This window comes from Podarcis pityusensis, assembly GCF_964106645.2.
Source record: "Podarcis pityusensis genome assembly, chromosome: 8".
NCBI classification, from domain to species: Eukaryota; Metazoa; Chordata; class Lepidosauria; order Squamata; family Lacertidae; genus Podarcis; species Podarcis pityusensis.
The window spans coordinates 3,813,216-3,833,267 of record NC_138033.1 but is presented as its reverse complement, the minus strand read 5'-3'; the positions used below and the strand labels follow the sequence as shown (position 1 = coordinate 3,833,267).

General features: G+C 50.1%; 1 protein-coding gene across 2 annotated transcripts in view; it reads right to left on the bottom strand.

The window, feature by feature from the left end:
* PPP1R13L (protein phosphatase 1 regulatory subunit 13 like) overlaps positions 1–19,618 on the bottom strand; it is a 54,009-nt gene extending 34,391 nt beyond the window's left edge. Inside the window, exon 1 of one of the 2 annotated variants that reach the window (XM_081018682.1) lies at positions 19,478–19,618. The gene's annotated coding sequence lies outside the window, so the exon portion shown is untranslated. Of the gene's footprint in view, positions 1–2,945; positions 3,019–19,477 lie in introns of those variants that run through there. The other variant, XM_081018681.1, reaches the window with a different exon arrangement.
* Positions 19,619–20,052: the final 434 nt, after the last annotated feature.

The window sequence follows — 20,052 nt, the reverse complement described above, 5'->3', positions numbered from 1 at the left end:
TTTTCTGTGATGTAGGTGTGATGTATCTGAAGGGTGGTCTTAGGTTACACCCCTTCTGTGATGTATGTATGATGTTTCTGGGGGTGGTCTTGATCTACAGGGTGGCAATTTCAAAAGTCTTTATAAGGCCTTGCACACCATTTTTCTGGGTCCCTCCTCTCTGCTGCAGGTGAGGCAGTGGCGTAGCGTGGGGGGTGCAGGGGGGGCCGGCTGCACCGGGCGCAACATCTGGGAGGGGGGCGCGCTCGCACTCGCAGCTCTCTGCCCCTACCTGGCTCACTCACTCTCTCTCACTGCAGTGCTGGCTGTGCGAATCCGATCCGAGCCGCCGGGTCGCCGCCCACTGTGGAGGGGGTGGGTGCCAGGCGTGCGGTGCGGAGAGAGAGCGAGGGACTATCTGGGGGAGGGACAGTGCAGCGGCCGCCCAGCGCAGCGCTGAGCGCGGGAGAGAACCACACCAGACCAGACCAGGCAGCAGAAAGGAGCTGGCAGCGGCGGCAGGTTAGGGGTTAGGGGGCGCAAATTACTTGCCTTGCCCCGGGTGCTGACAACCCACGCTACGCCGCTGAGGTGAGGGGAGCACCCTGTTGCAACAGATCAATAAAGGCCAAGCCTACAGGCTGCTGTTTTGCTCCAAGTAATCCTGGTTGGTGTCTTTGTTTTTTGTCCAAGGGAGCCCTCAGATTTTTCCATTAACATAGATCATAGAATCATAGAATCATAGAATAGAATCATAGAATCCTAGAGTTGGAAGAGACCACAAGGGCCATCAAGTCCAACCCCCTGCCAAGCAGGAAACACCATCAGAGCACTCCTGACATATGGTTGTCAAGCCTCTGCTTAAAGACCTCCAAAGAAGGAGACTCCACCACACTCCTTGGCAGCAAATTCCACTGTCGAACAGCTCTTACTGTCAGGAAGTTCTTCCTAATGTTTAGGTGGAATCTTCTTTCTTGTAGTTTGGATCCATTGCTCCATGTCCGCTTCTCTGGAGCAGCAGAAAACAACCTTTCTCCCTCCTCTATGTGACATCCTTTTATATATTTGAACATGGCTATCATATCACCCCTTAACCTCTTCTCCAGGCTAAATAAGTAAATAAGTAAAGGACAAAATTGGGGATCTGGGAGACGGGGTGCAGCCAGATTTCTCCCAAGAGGCCATCCTTAATCAGGAAGAAATCTGGCAGCCCAGTTCTGCCTGCAGAGCATTGTTCTCTACAAAAGGGAGCCCTTTGTCTAGGAGGAGAGATTCCCCGGGCAGAGTGCCAAATCCATTTTGTAATGCCCAGGGAACCAGTTCAGGCAAGGACGGAGCCAGCCCTAAACCTCTCTCCCAGTTCCTCCACCCCCAGCACCACCAACAATAAAAGGGACACCCCATTTCCCAAGGCAGATCGCATCCTGCACACCTGCCAAACCAGTCTGGAAATGACAAACCGCCGATTTTAGAGGCCTCCCAGGGTCCCAAACACGAGGGCGTCTGGAGCTGCGGTTGCACAATAACATCGTGACGTAAGAACATAATAAGCGTTGATGGGTGCCGGTCAGGCCAATGGGGGCCCATTAGTCCGGCATCCCGATCTCATAAAAAACTAAGAATAGTCTGCTGGAAAGAGATGGGAAGAAGACAAAGTCCCTACCCTATAAGAATGGCAGGTGGACTATGCTAAAATGACTACGTTTTTAATGTGTGACATTTTGATGTACCTTTTAATCTTTGTTGGAAGCCGCCCAGAGTGGCTGGGGAAACCCAGCCAGATGGGCGGGGTACAAATAATAAATTATTGTTGTTGTTGTTATTAAAATGACCGGAAGAATCAGAAATCAGGAATACCAAAATTCCAATAAGGAATGGGGGAAATTTGTAACTTATCTTAAAGACCATTAAAGGTAAAGGTAAAGGTAAAGGGACCCTTGACCATTAGGTCCAGTCGTGGCTGACTCTGGGGTTGCGGCGTTCATCTCGCTTTACTAGCCGAGGGAGCCGGCATACAGCTTCCTGGTCATGTGGCCAGCAGGACTAAGCCGCTTCTGGCGAACCAGAGCAGCACACTGTTTATCTTACCTATTTATCTATTTGTACTGGTGTGCTTTTGAACTGCTAGGTTGGCAGGAGCTGGGACTGAGCAACGGGAGCTCACCCCGTTCCCCGTTGCGGGGATTCGAACCGCCGACCCTCTGATCGGCAAGTCCTAGGCTCTGTGGTTTAACCCACAGCGCCACCCGCGCCCTAAAGACCATTGCAGACAGTTAAAATCGTTAGTAGGATTGGAATATCCCTTGTAGTTTTTAAGGGTGAATTCTGGATATAATAGAGATGTAAAAGATTTGGAGTGTCATAAAAGATGCTGAAGGAAATGATTAATAACAGGACCCACAAAGGAGAGGATGGAAGATTCCTTGGAATCTTGTTTTTATGATTTATGTTTGATATATCTCTGTAAAATTTTAATTTGAAAAACCAAATAAATAATATTGTTTTTTAAAGGAAAACTAGAGTTCTCCAGCTAGTCTACTGGATCAGATCAATGGCCCATCTAGGCCAGCATCCTGCTCTCACAATAGCCAACCAGATGCCCCGATGTCAGCAGGATTCGAACACAAGGCAACTGTCTCCTCCTGTGGTTTTCAATGGGTATTCAGAAGCATGGTTGCCTCTGGCTAGGAGCCCTCAGTAGCCCTCTCCTCTGTGAAACTATCCACTACTCTTTTAAACCCATCTGAATTGGCGGCCATCGCTGCCTCCTGTGGCAGGGAGTTCCGTGGTTTAACTCTGTGATGCATGAAAAGCTCTTTCTTTCTTTGATCGTGCCCTGAATATTCCACCCTTCAATGAGAAGGAGACGGTATTCTGCACATGCTCAGAGGGCGTTCCTCCCTGGTGACGCCTTTGCCTCCCTCACGGAAAAACAAACAGGTTGTTGATCTGACCCCTGAGCTCACCTTAAGCCCTGAGGACTGAGCTGGAGGCACAACCCTGACCTTCCCCTCTCCTAGGAGCTCATTTTCTCCTCTGCTTTGTAATCAGCAGCTAAAAGAGAGGGGGAAATGAATTATTCCTTTAATTATACTTTTTGTAAGGGATTGCAAGGCAAAACAGCATGCAATGTAGGCCAGGCTGCCCCTTCTCTTCCCCAATTTTTGTTGCAGCTTAAAAGAAGGAAATTGGGGTTCCTTTCCTCCACCCAGGTTGCAGAGAAGCCAAGCCAGTAAAGATAAAGGTAAAGGGACCCCTGACCATTAGGTCCAGTCGTGGCCGACTCTGGGGTTGCGACGCTCATCTCGCTTTATTGGCCGAGGGAGCCGGCGTACAGCTTCCGGGTCATGTGGCCAGCATGACTAAGCCGCTTCTGGCGAACCAGAGCAGCGCACGGAAACGCCGTTTACCTTTCCGCCAGAGCGGTACCTATTGATCTACTTGCACTTTGACGTGCTTTCGAACTGCTAGGTTGGCAGGAACAGGAACCGAGCAACGGGAGCTCACCCCATCACGGGGATTCGAACCGCCAACCTTCTGATCAGCAAGTCCTAGGCTCTGTGGTTTAACCCACAGCGCCACCCACGTCCCTCAAGCCAAGCCATTAGCCACTCCCAAAGGCCTTCATGTCCTGTTTACAGACATCTTTGTAAAATTGGTCTGCCAACAGGCCTGGTGCCTGAAGCCAGCTGTTCGTACAGCATATCCTTTGGGATCCTGCCTGCTTGGGCTGTACCACAACCAGGAAATTCTCCATTGACGCTGAGCTGGATATGCATATTGGCAAGGCGGCCCCGGCAATGGCTCGCCTCTCCGAAAGGGTGTGGGAGAATGTGATGCTAACATCTAAGGTCTGCCAGACTTGTGCATTGAGCACGCTGCTTTATGAAAGTGAGTCGCAGGCAAGCTGCAACGGCCAGGAGCGATGCGTCAAGACCTTGCATCAGGATTTTGAGTATCACACAGCAGGACAAAGCAAAGATGTGCTCTCCCAAGCCCACATTCCTAGCCTGTTTGCACTCCTGTCTCAGCCACGTCTACGCTGGCTTGGTCATGCCCACAGAATGGAAGATGGAAGGGCACCCAAAGCAGCCTCAGCAAATTTAGAGGAAGGCGTTACTCGTTCCACATGTTAGAGAGAGAAAAGGGGATGAAGAGCATTATAATAATATAGTAATAATAATTTATTCTTTATACCCCGCCCATCTGGATGGGCTTCCCCAGCACACTCCAACAAAGTATTAAAATACAGTAATACGCCAAACATTAAAAGCTTCCCTAAACAGGGCTGCCTTCAGATGTTTTCTAAAAGTTTGGTAGTTGTTGTTCTCTTTGACATCTGGTGCATAGCTGTCAACCTTCCCTTTTTTTGCGGGAAATTCCCTTATTCCAGCGCCGTTTCCCGCTAATATCCTGGATTGTTAGATATCCCGTAGACTGTCCCCAGGACAGGTGAGGCTGCTGATCCCTTATTTTCAAATCTAAAAGTTGACAGCTATGATCTGGTGGGAGGGCGTTCCACAGGGTGGGCACCACCACCGAGAAGGCCCTCTGCCTGGTTCCCTGTAACTTGGCTTCTCACAGTGAGGGAACCGCCAGAAGGCCCTCAGCACTGGACCTCAGTGTCCGGGTAGAACGGTGGGGGTTTCTGAACTGAAACATCTTCCTTGAGGCAAACTGTGATGCCTTCACTCCAGTTCAGTTGTGTGAGACCGTTATTGCGATGGGAAGGTGACTTTCCTCCCAGCCAACATTTATCCTGCGCTCGGCAGCCTTCACAGGTCCTCTACTTCCGATGAGATCTTCTGCACTGCCCACAGTAGCGCTTGCAACAGAGAACTTGGTGGATTCTGCTCCAAATCTCTTTGGTTGATGGCCGAGGGTCTCCAGAAGAACACAATCACCAGCAGGATGATGGAGAAGAGGAATCTACATAAGGTGTCGTCGATCCAGAGCTCCCGCCAGACAGATAATGGCCCATATCATGAAGATAACGGATGGAATGATGGTGCGAATGAAGGCAGTCTTAGAAACACAGATATATAATCTAGGTGCCAAATGGCTCCTTAAATCAAGGTTGGAGTTGCCAAAACAGAATGCCTAGTTGCCTTTTTCAGGCACGACGGCTCTCAAGTCTTAGTTTTTCAAATGATGGAATGACTGTGATAGATTCTCAGTTAAACATCTGGCTAGTTCAGGTGACAGAGGTGACAACCTTGAGTCAGGTAAAGAGCTTTGAGAACTTAAAAGACGAAAAGTCGCTTGAAACAGGGACTCCAACCTCTTTTTCATAATGGTGGCTGCTCCTGCGTTGTGGTTCCTGAAATTCATTCCGATTGTGCAGATTGTGGTCGAAAGCTGGGTGCAAAATGTGCCTGGCGCCTAGCTAATTTCGAACATGGGATGAGGGTGTTGGTGAAGTGTCAGTAGAGCGAGAGCTTGACCAGAATCTGACACAGCTTCAGCAACTTCATGCTTTGTTGTTGTTGTTTAGTCGTTTAGTCATGTCCGACTCTTCGTGACCCCCTGGACCAGAGCACGCCAGGCACTTCTGTCTTCCACTGCCTCCAACAGTTTGGTCAGACTCATGCTGGTAGCTTCGAGAACACTGTCCCACCATCTCGTCCTCTGCCGTCCCCTTCTGCTTGTGCCCTCCATCTTTCCCAGCATCAGAGTCTTTTCCAGGGAGTCTTCTCTTCTCCTGAGGTGGCCAAAGTCTTGGAGCCTCAGCTTCAGGATCTGTCCTTCCATTGAGCACTCAGGGCTGATTTCCTTCAGAATGGAGAGGTTTGATCTTCTTGCAGTCCATGGGACTCTCAAGAGTCTCCTCCAGAACCATAACACGAAAGCATCCGTTCTTCAGCGATCAGGCTTCTTTATGGTCCAGCTCTCACTTCCAATTTTCATGCTTTGCACCAGGCTAATGAGGACTCACCAGACGATACACAAACCCACAAAAGCCAGGGAAATTACACAGAGGACCGCAGTGTGCATTTATTTGTTCACAATACCCTACATCTTTCAGTATTGTAAAGACAAACAGAAAATAGGAAAGAATCAAAGCTATTAATCTCAGGTGTAGGTGCTTCACCTGAGATTAAGATTGGTTCTTTTCTTGTACATGGTAGGTCCTTTACTCTCAATTTGTGAACAATTGTGTAAATACGGCTTCTGGTGACTGAGGAGGTGGGGAAGGACTAGACTGCATTTTTAGTTTTTTGATGGTACTTCAAATAACATGTTTGTTTTACATGCAAATAAATTTTGTTTGATGGGGGCAGGGGGAAAGATGCAAGGCCCATCATCCCAGTTCATAAGGTAAAGGTAAAGGGATCCCTGACCATTAGGTCCAGTCGTGGCCGACTCTGGGGTTGCGGCGCTCATTTCGCTTTACTGGCCGAAGGAGCCAGCGTACAGCTTCCGGATCATGCGGCCAGCATGACTAAGCCGCTTCTGGTGAACCAGAGCAGTGCACAGAAACACCATTTACCTTCCCACCTGAGCGGTACCTATTTATCTACTTGCACTTTGACGTGCTTTCGAACTGCTAGGTGGGCAGGAGAAGGGACCGAGCAATGGGAGCTCACCCCATCGCGGGGATTCGAACCGCCGACCTTCTGATCGAAGGTCGGCAAGTCCTAGGCTCTGTGGTTTAACCCACAGCGCCACCCGCGTCCCTCATCCCTCATCCTGGTTCATGGCTACTGTCAAAAACTCCAGCTTCTCCTCCTTTGTCGGCACTTTGTTCTTGGGATCTCTGCCTGCCTTCTCTTTGGCCCAAGGTGACAACTCCCCCCCCCCCCCGGGGACCTCACCCAGCTTTCCTCACCTGTTTGGTTCCTGTCTCCTTTCCCTTCTCCTCTTCCTTAGCCTCTGGCTGTTTGCAAGCTTCCCTCTTATTCACTCCTGACCGGGGCGAATTCACCACACCTTACCCTCAGAAAGGCTTCTGCTTTGGGGGCAGGCCACACCAAACCTGGGTCATGTACCAAATGTGCCACCTGTCAGCGGCTACACTGGTCTCCACATCGCGATAGCTCAGGTAGTGGAGCGCCTTGATTTCGTCTGACCTCGCTGCGGCAATGGGAGCTGCAGAGGTACCCGGTGATGTTCAGGGGCCTATCTTGCGTGGCACAATTCTGTCCCACGAATCGGAGGGTGTGTGTCTCAAAACACCACAGAAATAAACAACTATCTGACGTTTAGAAGACATCTGAAGGCAGCCCTGTTTAGGGAAGTTTTTAATTTGTTGTTGTTGTTGTTGTTGTTGTTTAGTCATTTAGTCATGTCCGACTCTTCCTGACCCCCTGGATCAGAGCATGCCAGGCCCTCCTGTCTTCCACTGCCTCCCGCAGTTTGGTCAAACTCATGCTGGTAGCTTCGCGAACACTGTCCCACCATCTCGTCCTCTGTCGTCCCCTTCTCCTTGTGCCCTCCATCTTTCCCAACATCAGGGTCTTTTCCAGGGAGTCTCCTCTTCTCATTAAGTGGCCAAAGTCTTGGAGCCTCAGCTTCAGGATCTGTCCTTCCAGTGAGCACTCAGGGCTGATTTCCTTCAGAATGGAGAGGTTTGATCTTCTTGCAGCCCATGGGACTCTCAAGAGTCTCCTCCAGCACCAGAATTCAAAAGCATCAACTCTTCGGCGATCAGCCTTTTTTATGGTCCAGCTCTCACTTCCATACATCACTACTGGGAAAACCATAGGTGATGTTTTAATGTATTTTTAATCTTTTGTTGGAAGCCGCCCTGAGTGGCTGGGGAAACCTAGCCAGATGGGCAAGGTATAAATAATAAATTTATTATTATTATTATTATGAGTCAACAGCGTGATGCAGCAGCAAGAAAAGCTAACGCTATTCTAGGCTGCATCAACAGAAGTCCATAGTCCAGGAATAGTCCCACTCTATTCTTCCTTGGTCAGGCCACACCTGGAATACTGTGTCCAGTTCTGGGCACCGCATTTTAAGAAAAATATATTATTTAAAACATTGTTTTGGGGAAGGCAAACAAGCTTGCTGTTTGGTTGCCCACAGCTACTACCTGCCAGCGGCCAGGCTCTGATGTGACTCTGCCAACTGGTGCTATTGTGCCCCCCCTGGCAAGTAGCAGCCCAAACTGGAACAGGAGTCGTGTCCCCATGAAGCCAAACCTACTGGGCCCAATTCACAGCCCTGGTTTCGAATATAAAGCCTTAAACAGCGCAGGACCGCAATACCTCAAGGACCACCTCTTTCCATATGCACCTACCCAGACCCTGAGATCATCTTCTGAGGCCCTCCTTCGTGTGCCGCCTCCTCGAGACGTCCGGAGGGTGGCAACATGAGAACGGGGCCTTCTCTGCAGTGGCTCCCCATCTGTGGAATGCTCTCCCCAGGGAAATTTGACTGGCGCCTTCATTATACAGCTTTAGGCGCCAGGCAAAAATGTTCTTTTTTAACCAGGCCTTTGGTTGATCTGATTTACATCCTATGCCCTGTTTTTGGGGAGGGGGCTATTGGGTTGTTGCTTTTATTTTTATTAGGCATTTAACGGTTTTATATCTTGATTTTATTCTGTGAACCACCCTGAGACTCCCAGGTATAGGGCGGTATATAAATTCGATAGTGTTGTTGTTGTTTAGTTGTTTAGTCGTGTCCGACTCTTCGTGACCCCCTGGACCAGAGCACACCAGGCACTTCTGTCTTCCACTGCCTCCCACAGTTTGGTCAAATTCAACAACAACAACAACAACAATCTTCTTCTGGAACCGGGAGCCACAGTTGACTCGACCCACTAAGGAAGTTAGCACAGAATGATTCAAAATAGCAACAATTAATTGCACATTTATTCAACATCCCATTAAAACTATGTAGTTTAATGAATTCAACTGAACTGGAGAACTTGACATAACTTGTCAAAGTCTGATAGTCATTTACACCTCTGCTGCCTCTTTGCACCAGGAAATGCCACTACCATCACTCCCCAAGGGACAGTATTCCCCATAGCGGGAATTTAGAGCTTTAAAAAGGGGTGTGAGGTGTGTGTGTATCTCAATATCATCATGAGTTGGAAACAAATAAAGGTAAAGGGACCCCTGACCATTAGGTCCAGTCATGACCGACTCTGGGGTTGCGGCGCTCATCTCGCTTTATTGGCCGAGGGAGCCGGCGTACAGCTTCCAGGTCATGTGGCCAGCATGACTAAGCCGCTTCTGGCGAACCAGAGCAGCGCACGGAAACGCCGTTTACCTTCCCACCGGAGTGGTACCTATTTATCTACTTGCACTTTGACATGCTTTCAAACTGCTAGGTTGGCAGGAGCAGGGACCGAGCAACGGGAGCTCACCCCGTCGCGGGGGTTTGAACCGCCGACCTTCTGATTGGCAAGTCCTAGGCTCTGTGGTTTAACCCACAGCGCCACCCGTGTCCCTTGGAAACAAATAAAAAGTCAATAAAAAAGAATATTGGTGTAATGAGATTGGGCCCGAAATAGGCATCTAAATGGCCACGTTCTGCGTGAACCGAGGTTCCTGAACCGTCTTCAAAAGCAGCCCCAGGCACAGTGCTTTGTAGCAGTCTAACCTGGATGCAGCCACAGCCTGCAGAAATAGGGCAACCAAAGCTCAGAGCTGCACACTGGTCTTCTTTGTTACCTGTCATTAAAGTGGCAGCTTTGAGGCTTGCCTCCTCCCATGGCAGGCTCAGGGCTGCAGGGCATGTGCTAATTGCCCAGGTTGCAGGTAAATGAGCTTCTAGGGACGTGCAGAATGCCTTTCCCTTCTTTGCTGTGAAGTTTCCAAATATTCAGAATTTGGGAGAAGGTCTGCCTGATCGCTGAGTGCGGCTTCCAGGCAGGGTCTGAACCCTGGGTCTCTTTTTTCCAAAATAAAGTCCACAGGGAGGACCAATTAAGAGGTTTCGTTTACAAATTAAGCAGGATGCAAATTCTGCTAAATAAAGCAGGGATTGGACCAGATGGCCCTTTGTGTCCCCACTCTACAATTCTACGATTCCATGGGAAATAAATGAATGCTGTTGGATTGCTGAAGTTAAGTAAGCCGGGATCTAATTGGGAGTAAGAAGGGGGAACCACTGGGAAGCCCCAAATCAGAGCAGGATAGTTAATAGATTTTACACACCCCCAAACACGTTCTCAAGACACAAAGTGCTTTTCTGGAGCCCAGCAAAAGGATGGCACGCAACAGCTCTCTTGCCACTCCTCTGCAAGAGGCACGAGTGCGAAATTAGCCACTGCGTAGGGGCATTTGCCCCAGGTTCCCTGGCACATGGCATGCGCCGAAACTCCTTTCGGAAGGCGTCTGACTGAAACAAACCACCGCTGCGCAAGACTCTTCCGCCCCACAGCTGCTCTTCCCGGCCCCATCCAGAGGGAAAAACCTGTTCTTATTTTTCTCAGCCCACACCCAGTTCCAGAGAGCCAGGCAAGTTAGCATATTAATCTGTGTTGCCAAACCCACATGGATTTGCCAAGGAGAGAGGGCAAGGCTTTGGCGTTTCACTTGGCAAAAAAAAAAAAACCCCAACCAATTTGATGAAATGGAAGAAATAAATTGATCCCATGCCTGCGTCTGATCTATACTGGCCTAGGACCCTCGTACCTACGGGACCGCCTCTCCCGGTATGCCCTGCAGAGGACCTTAAGGTCCATAAATAGCAACACCCTAGAGGTCCTGGGCCTTAAGGAAGTTAGATTGGCTTCAACCAGAGCCAGGGCCTTCTCAGTGATGGCTCCGGCCTGGTGGAACGCCCTGTCTCATGAGACCAGGGCCCTGCAGGATCTGATTTCTTTCCACAGGGCCTGTAAGACAGAGTTGTTCCGCCTGGCCTTTGGCTTCGAATCAACTTGATCCCCTCCCCCTCTTTCCTTTTTCCTTCTGTGATGGAACTCCTATTTGGGGACTTCCCTGGCTTTTTCTGGCCCACGCAGGACCAGTCTGGATAGTTGGCCTTAGGGAAGATTTGATGTTTTCATCCCCAAAAAGTTTCTGATTTGAGTTTCTATTGAAATGAGGCTGCATATTAATGTTGTATTTTAATCTTGTTTTAAAGTTGTATCTTAATCAATTGTTTTATATCTGGTGTTAGCTGCCCCGAGCCCAGTCTTGGCTGGGGAGGGCGGGGTAAAAATAAAAAATATTATTATTATTATTGTTATTATTATTATTATTACTATTATTATTATTAGTGTCTCCAGGGCTTCCAGAAAAGGCAGACAGAGCGAGGTGCCAAAAAAACAAGATGCACTTTGCAAGAGGTGAGCTGCAAGCTGTAGCCCAAGCATAAGGAAATAAGAAGAGCTTGGCTGCTGGATCAGACCAAAAGCCCATCCGGTTCAGCATCCTGTTCCCACAGGGGCCACCCAGCTGCCCACTGTGGCTACAGCCCCAAAGTCTGCCCAAGAACCATCACCTAGTCTAGGAACGGCCAGCTGCCCAGCTTATTTCTAGCTGAGAAGCGCCACAAGGGGACAGGAGGCAGCGCCTTCCAGCGATGGCACCTAAACTCTCGGCTGCTTCCCATCCGAAGGAGGTGGCAGAACTTGCTGTGACTTTTTTTTTTGCAAAGCATTTTGAGGATAGAATCGTTTGCGTCATCTATAACAATAATAATAATTTATTATTTATACACTGCCCATCTGGCTGGGCTTCCCCAGCCACTCTGGGCGGCTTTCAACAAAATATTAAAATACAATAATGCATCAAACATTAAAAGCTTCCCTAAAGAGGGCTGCCTTCAGGTGTCTTCTAAAAGTCTGGTAGTTGTTTTTCTCTTTGACATCTGGTGGGAGGGAGTTCCACAGGGTGGGCGCCACCACCGAGAAGGCCCTCTGCCTGGTTCCCTGTAACTTGGCTTCTCGCAATGAGGGAACCGCCAGAAGGCCCTCGGCGCTGGATCTCAGTGTCCGGGCAGAACGATGGGGGTGGAGACGCTCCTTCTACTGGGATCTTGACTCTGCTGTGACAGCAGATTTATCTCCTGGGGTGTCCAGAGCACAGCTGAGTCCTGTTGTGCTGGATGAGTTTCAGTTGGTAAGGCTTGATAATGTGCACAAAGTCCTTGTTTCGGTCAAGGCGACTGCTTTTGCCCTGGACACTCGTGGCTGATAAAAACTAGGAGGGAAGGGACAGCTGGCTGGGCCAGGGAGGTGATGAATGTTTTCCTGGTGGTCCCTGCCTGCTTGAAGGAGGCTGAGAGGGGTACTAATAATAATAATATTTTTTATTTATACCCCGCCCTCCCCAGCCAAGGCCGGGCTCAGGGCGGCTAACAAGCAATAATAAAAACAAGTTGAATGAATAAGACCACTTCTCAAGAACTGCCCCTCCAGATCTGGAAAATCTAAGTTACTACTAGCCAACAGCTCATCTCCCCTTCTTGGGCAAGGTTCTTAAGCGGGTGCTTGTGGACCAGATCCAGACACTCTCAGAGGAAACTGATTTTCTAGATCCATTTCGGTCGGGGTTTAGGCCCGGTTTTGGCACAGAAACTGCCCTCTGTCGGGAGAGAGGCAGGGAAAATATGTCCCTGTTAATCCTCCTCAACTTATTTCTCTCTTTTTAAAGATAATTTTTATTGATTTTAACATATAAATTATAAAACGTACCACAAAACCTTATAACCAATCTTTTTAGACTTCCATCAGCACCTCTGATGAAGTTTTAACCACTTCTTATGCATTTCTTAACGATATTGCCTTTACATCTCTTAAAAAATCATCCTAATCCTCCTCAACTTCTCAACAGCTTTTGATACCATCGACCACGGTGTCCTTCTGGAGTGGCTGTCCAAGTTTGGGGTGGTTGGCTCTACTCTGAGGTGGTCGCGGTCCTACTGGGATGGTCATTCCCAGAGAGTGATGCACAAGCCCCATGGAGTCTTCAATGTGGGGTTCCTCAGGGGTCAATTTTATCCCCCCGGCTGTTTCAATGAAGCTGCTGGGTGGGGTTATCTGCAGGTTTGGGGAATGTTGTCAGCAATATGCTGATGGCACTCAGCTCTATGTCTCCTTAACATCTGCAGGTGAGGCAGTGGAAGTGCTGGACCAGTGTCTTGCCTGGGTAATGGACTGGATGAGAGCCAACAAACTGAAGCACAGTCCAGATAAGACGGAGGCACTGCTAGTGGGGGGTTCCCTAGACCGGATGGGTGGGAGACTGCCTTCTCTTGATGGGGTTACTCTTCCTCTGAAGGAGCAGGTTCGCAGCTTGGGGATCCTCCTGGATCCTCAAGGCTCAGGTGGCCTCGGTTCCTTCCATCAGCTTTGGCTGGTGGCCCAGCTTCCTCCCCTATCTGGACAGGGATAGCCTAACTACTGTTGTCTATGCTCTGGTAACCTCAAGGTTAAAGGTAAAGGTAAAGGGACCCCTGACCATTAGGTCCAGTCGTGGCCGACTCTGGGGTTGCGGCGCTCATCTCGCTTTATTGGCCGAGGGAGCCGGCGTACAGCTTCCGGGTCATGTGGCCAGCAGGACTAAGCCGCTTCTGGCGAACCAGAGCAGCACACGGAAATGCCGTTTACCTTCCCGCCGGAGTGGTACCTATTTATCTACTTGCACTTTGACGGGCTTTCGAACTGCTAGGTTGGCAGGAGCCGGGACCGAGCAACGGGAGCTCACCCCGTCACGGGGATTCAAACTGCTGACCTTCTGATCAGCAAGCCCTAGGCTCTGTGGTTTAACCACAGCGCCACCCGCGTCCCTTAACCTCAAGGTTAGATTACTGCAATGTGTTATAAGTAGGGCTGCCCCTGAAGACGGTTTGGAAACTTCAGCTGGTGCAGAATTCAGTGGCCAGGTTGCTCAAGACCATGGGTAGGCAAACTAAGGCCCGGGGGCCAGATCCGGCCCAATCGCCTTCTAAATCAGGCCCGCGGACGGTCCGGGAATCAGCGTGTTTTTACATGAGTAGAATGTTTGCTTTTATTTAAAACGCATCTCTGGGTTATTTGTGGGGCATAGGAATTCCTTCATTTATTTATTTTTTCAAAATATAGTCCAGCCCCCCCGCACAAGGTCTGAGGAACTGTGGACCGACCCCCTGCTGAAAATTTGCTGACCCCTGCTCAAGACAGTTTGAGCATATTACACCGATCCTGGTCTGACTGCAATGGCTACCAATTAGCTTCCGGGCCCCATTCAAAGGGCTGGTTTTGACCTATAAAGCCTTAAACGGCTCAGGACCACAATACCTCAAGGACCACCTCTTCCTTATGAACGTACCCGGACCAAGATCACCTTCTGAGGCCCTTCTTTGTGTGTCTCCTCCTTGAGAGGTCCGGAGGGTGGCAACACAAGAACGGGGCCTTCTCTGTAGTGGCTCCCCGTCTGTGGAATGCTCTCCCCAGGACGGCTGGCCTGGCACCTTCATTACATAACATTAGGTGCCAGGCAAAAACATTCCTCTTCAACCAGTCTTTCAGCTGATTAACATTCTATGGCTTTTAAAATGAGTTTGCGGGGTGTGTGTAATTATTGGTTTGTTTTCATATGTATTTTGTGTTCTCGTTTTGTTTTTGTTTTTATATATAATGATCTTTATTGGTTTTTCAGTTACATACTCCACATACAAATATGGTTTTACATTTTACATTTATACTTGCTCCTAAGAGCTGACTTCCCTCCTTCCTCCTTCTGGCTTTTTTACATCATATCTAAATTTTTTCACATTGTCGTGTGTTCTCATTTTGTATTATTCTGCCTCAGACCGCCCTGTGATCTCCAGACAAAGGGCGGCATACAGATTTAAATAAATAACAAAATAATAATTGTTATTCATTTCATGTCTAAGGATGCATGGACAGCAATCTTTGGTGAACTTCCTTGTGGATCTGTAGGAGTTATTCCTACCTATTCCTTCTCTTTGCTCCTTCTCATCACGCAAGGGCCTGAAACATTGAATACGAAATCTAAAACAGGGATTGGGAACCCGAGGGCCAAATTCCCTCCTGGGCAATGTTCTGGGGGCCGAATGCCAACACTGGGCAAGGCCAGAGGCGAAAAGAGGGCGAGGCGCTGAATTTCACTTTGGCATCGTAGGCCAGTTTCGACAAGACACTTACACACAGGCTCTCTCTGTCTTCCAGCCAAGTGAGCAGGAGATACCGTATTTTTCGCTCTATAAGACACACCAGACCATAAGACGCACCTAGTTTTTGGAGGAGGAAAACAAGAAAAAAAAAATTTTTGAATCCCAGAAGCCAGAACAACAAGAGGGATCGCTGCATAGCAAAAGCAGCGATCCCTCTTGCTGTTCTGGCTTCTGGGATAGCTGCGCAGCCTGCATTCGCTCCATAAGACGCACACACATTTCCCCTTACTTTTTAGGAGGGAAAAAGTGAGTCTTATAGAGCAAAAAATACGGTAGATTCAGAGCTGAAGGACACTTCCCAACCAGGGAGGAATACTCAAGGAGGGTGAAAATTAGGATCGGTGGCCTGGGAAGAACCCTGTGGACCACATTTGCCCATAACACAGGCCTGATCTATCTTCATCATCATCATTATTATTATTAGATTATTCTTCATCATCATTATTAGAATTATTATTATTATTAGAATTTTTTCTAGAAATATTTTTCTTAGAATGGCAACGGCGCCCACCTGAGAGTTGCCAAGTTCCAGTGAGTTCCGGCTGAAAAAAGCCCTGATTATTATTATTAAAATTTGCATACCGCCCTTCGTCCGCAGATCTCAGACCTGAAGCATTAAAACTGCCGAAACAATATTAACCGCTCCTTCTCACCCCGGCCAATTAGTAGCCTAAAACCTCAGGGCTCTGCATCGTTAAAAGCCTGGAGGAAGAGGCAAGTTTTCACCAGGGTCAAAAACCAAGCAGAGTCTGTGCTGCGTGGCTTTTCCAGCAACCACGGAGCCACCACCAAGAAGGCCCTTGTCATGAGTGATGGATATTCGTGCCTTACTGGGTAGTGGAATAACAAGAAAGGCTTTCGAAGCAGATCTTAAAGCCAAGGTAGGAAGATGCCTTCTTTGCAACTGAGTCCTTAGTCCTTCAGGAAAGCTGGCATTAAAACCAGGAGCCCTGCAGGCTGTAAGTAAGTCTGAATGGTGAGCAGGCCAGGAGGCCATGCAGGCTGACCCTCACCTATGGACCCACCACCAAGGGGGCTGGCACTTAACCCTGTGCCTCATCTACTCAGTTTCTGCATATCGAGCTGCAGACTTAGCTTTCTTTTCTACTACCACAAAACTGAATTTCTGTGCGGCACTGCAAGAAATGGACTCAGGACTGGGTGGACCCTGGTCCATTAGGAGTCCCCTGACGTTCTTAGCTAGCCATGCATCATAAAAACCCCGGAATGGAAGAGTAGGAAGGGACCACGAGGATCATCTAGTCCAACCCCCTGCAATGCAGGAATCTTTTTTGCCCCACGTCTGGCTCGAACCCACGACCCTGAAGTTAAGAGTCTTGTGCTCTACCGACTGAGCTATCCCGCAGATCCTGGCCTTGCAGTCTGAGCGTGAGGCCACGTGATCAGGAGAAGGGAAGGGTGACATTGAGGTTATCGGCAGAGGAGGAACCAGTTTCAACAGCGACGGGAGGGAAGGAGATTCCTTTTTTTGGAACTCGCAGGGCCAGGAATGCATTAGCTTATCTGTCTAAAAGCCTCAGCTCTTTTGAGCTCAGCCTTCAGCAGCCTGGGCCAGCCAAGGCTATCATAACAACAACAGAACAGCCTGCAGGATCAGGCCCATCGAGTCCAGCATCCTGTTCCCCCAGATGCCGCAAAGGAAACCCTTAAGCAGGGACTGAGCACAGGAGCCCGCTCCTCCTCCACAAATCTGCCTAGTCCTCTTTTAAAGCCATCCAGGCCATCACTGCCTCTTGTGGCAGAGAGTTCCAAAGTTTAACCACGTGACAAAGTCATTATCTTTCCTCTGTCCTGAATCTTCCAAAGCTCCGCTTCATTGGATGAACACGGGTTCTAGTGTTATGTGGGGGGGGGGGAATCCTCTCTGCCCACTTTCCCCAGGCCACGAATTATTTTATAATAAGCTTCTATTGTATAATAATAATAATAATAAAATTTTATTTATATCCCGCCCTCCCCAGCCGAAGCCGGGCTCAGAGCGGCTAACAGCAATAAAAGTAACACAGCATTCTATAATCAATATTCTAAAATCAATTCAAAACCAAATGGCAACCATTGGGCCAGAGTTCTACGAGGAACACCAAAGGAGGGGGTCAGACTGTTTTTTGGCCAAAGGCCTGGTGGAACAGCTCTGTCTTGCAGGCCCTGCGGAAAGATGTCAGGTCCCGCAGGACCCTAGTCTCCTGTGACAGAGCGTTCCACCAGATCGGGGCCACTGACTCTGGCCGAGGCCAGCCCTACGGCCCAGGACCTCCAAGATGTTTTTGTTTGAAGACCGTAAGGTCCTCCGTGAGACATACCAGGAGAGGCGGTCCCGTAGGTACGAGGGTCCTAGGCTGTATAGGGCTTTAAAGGTTAAAAGGTATCACTTGCCTTTTCTCTAAACTAAAGAGTCCAAAACGCTACAACCCTTTTTTTCCTAGGCTTTCCGTCTCTCTGATTGTTTTCGTTGCTCCATCCTCCTGATGGATGAGGATGGATCACTGAATCACACGCTGAATCACACATATCAGAAATAAATGGATCTTTCCTCCACTCTGTTCCCCCCTGCCTCCCTTTTCCTCTGAGGAACCCCTTGTGCTGCTTACAGGTGGTCAAACCCCCCCCCCCTTTTTAGGGTGCGTGAGATAGGGTGCGTTGGGTAAAGCGCCATTAACTGGGATCAGGATAACCCAAAGCAGATTCGGGCGTGCCCATCCTTTACACGTACGGATTATCCCAATTATCGCACAATGCCTTCGCCACTGGAAGCTTTCCTCACATGGCACGGGGCCACCGGAGGCAGCTGGGGCCAGGGCCAGGAGAACATGCCGCCTGCCACACCCTCTGCCTGGGCAGCTGCCCACATCAAGCCTCCGGTGAAACCGCAGCCGCACCTTCTCACGCAGCAAAGAAAACGTGAAATATTTTTAGCTGCCGGTGTGTGTCATTTGCCGTTGGGATTCCTGCATCGCAGCGGGTTGGGCTGGATGACCCTCGGCGTCCCTTCTTACCCTGCTTATTCCAAGTATCACTCGCCGAAGCTTCTTTGACGACAACACAATACTCAAGAGAGCTTCGGGGCCTTTTTTGTGCCCCTATGACACACGCACAGAGTTGTGCCGCTCGCAGGGCATTTAAGGGCAGCCACCCTCGCCAAGGCCCCATCGGGAGAGCGGTGGCGGCTGGTGCCCAGTGCAAGAGGCTGGCGGGCCCTTTTGGGGGTGATGTCCGTGCCCCATGGCAGGCAGCGACAACCCTGGGCTGGTTGTATGTAAGAAATCAGGCCAGGAGATGGGGAGAGGGCCGACTGAGGTTTTGGGGGCAGCCCCTTAACATAGAGAGTTGCAGCACATGGAAACACCGTTTACCTTCCCGCCGGAGCGGTACCTATTTATCTACTTGCACTTTGACGTGCTTTCGAACTGCTAGGTTGGCAGGAGCAGGGACCGAGCAACAGGAGCTCACCCCGTCGCGGGGATTCGAACCGCCAACCTTCTGATCGGCAAGTCCTAGGCTCTGTGGTTTAACCCACAGCGCCACCCGCGTCCCTGAACCCGGGACACCCTTCTGCATGCCAAGCAGCTCTCCACCGCTGACCTCCTTTTCCCATCCCCCCCCCCCCAATGTACCAGCCGCCAAAAATAGGAGAGGATGAAATTTGCAAACTCAGAAGGGGAAAGAAACCCGGGAGGCTGGACTCTTTTTTGGCAAACATCTTTTTCGCAAAACAAAACATAATAAATACATCTCTTTTTTTGCGCGGGGGGGGGCGGTGCGTTCTCTCTTCCAAGTCAAATTCCAGGGCGGCCCCTCCCTCCCCGCTCCCCTCCAGCCTTTGGTGGAAGGGGGGGGGTTGAGGCTGCTTGCCTCCCTCCCTGCCTGGCTCTGCCGCGGTGAATAATCGCACCCAAAATGTCTGCAGCGCAGGGCGAGAGCAAGCCCGGGCGTGAATCGGATCCGCCTGCCGGCCGACCCCCCCACCTCCAGCCGCCGCGGTGCCCTGGAGACAGGCGGATCCGATTCCCAGAGAGAGAGTCAGGGAGGAGAGGAAAAGCTTAGACGGAAAAGCAGGCAGACCCTCCCCACTAAAATGGGGGCATCTTGGCAAGCCCCCCCCAAAAGCGGCATCAGAAACGCAGAGCAGCCGTTTCCCACGCAGAGGTAGGAGGCGCGCTGGACGGATTTGGGTAGGGGGACCCTCATTCCTCCGCCCAGTCCCCGCCTGGCAAAGTTTGGGAAAGGTTTTTTGGGGGGGGGGGTTGAAGGACCGGCGCCCCCCAAACCCTTGGCCGCCCCCACCTCCAGGAGGCTTTTCGACGCCGGCTGGGCGCTTAGAGGGGAAAGTTTGCCAAAGTTTGGCCAAGTTTGCCAAAGTTTGCCCCCGTCCCCTCGCCCTCCGCGGACCGACCTGGGGCTGAACAGGCGCTGCTGGTGCTTCTCCCGGGGGGGCTCCGGCCGCCGCCGTCGCCGTCGGGGCTCTTCCTGGGACTGATCCGCCGCCGCCGCCGCCGTGCGCCCCACGCCTCTTCCCGGGAACAGGTCGCGCTCCCTGCCCGCTGCCTCCGCCCACCGCGGCTTCCCTTGGCCGTCCAACAGGTAGGACTGCTCCGGAGCGGCTCCTGCTGCATTCTGGGACTGGTAGTCCTGCCCTGAACCGGATTATTAGGGCCGTTCACACGCACAAAGAATTGCATTTTGTGTTTTTTGGATTTTGTGGCATGGATATGTTTGCGTGCAAGTGTTGCTCTTTCTATTTTCCAATTTTTCTTTTTTTCTTTGCTTCTTTTCTTGGTCTCTAAATATTGTTGAACAATGGGTGAATGATTGTGTTTATATGCATATGTTTGAAATTTGTCTCTTTTTTAATATTCTTGTATTATTTAATAAAATTAATAAAAATTAAAATACACACACACAAGGTCCTGCGACAGGGCGCGGTGGGATCCGATTGGAGGCCCGCCGGCGGCCTGGGGGACCGACGCT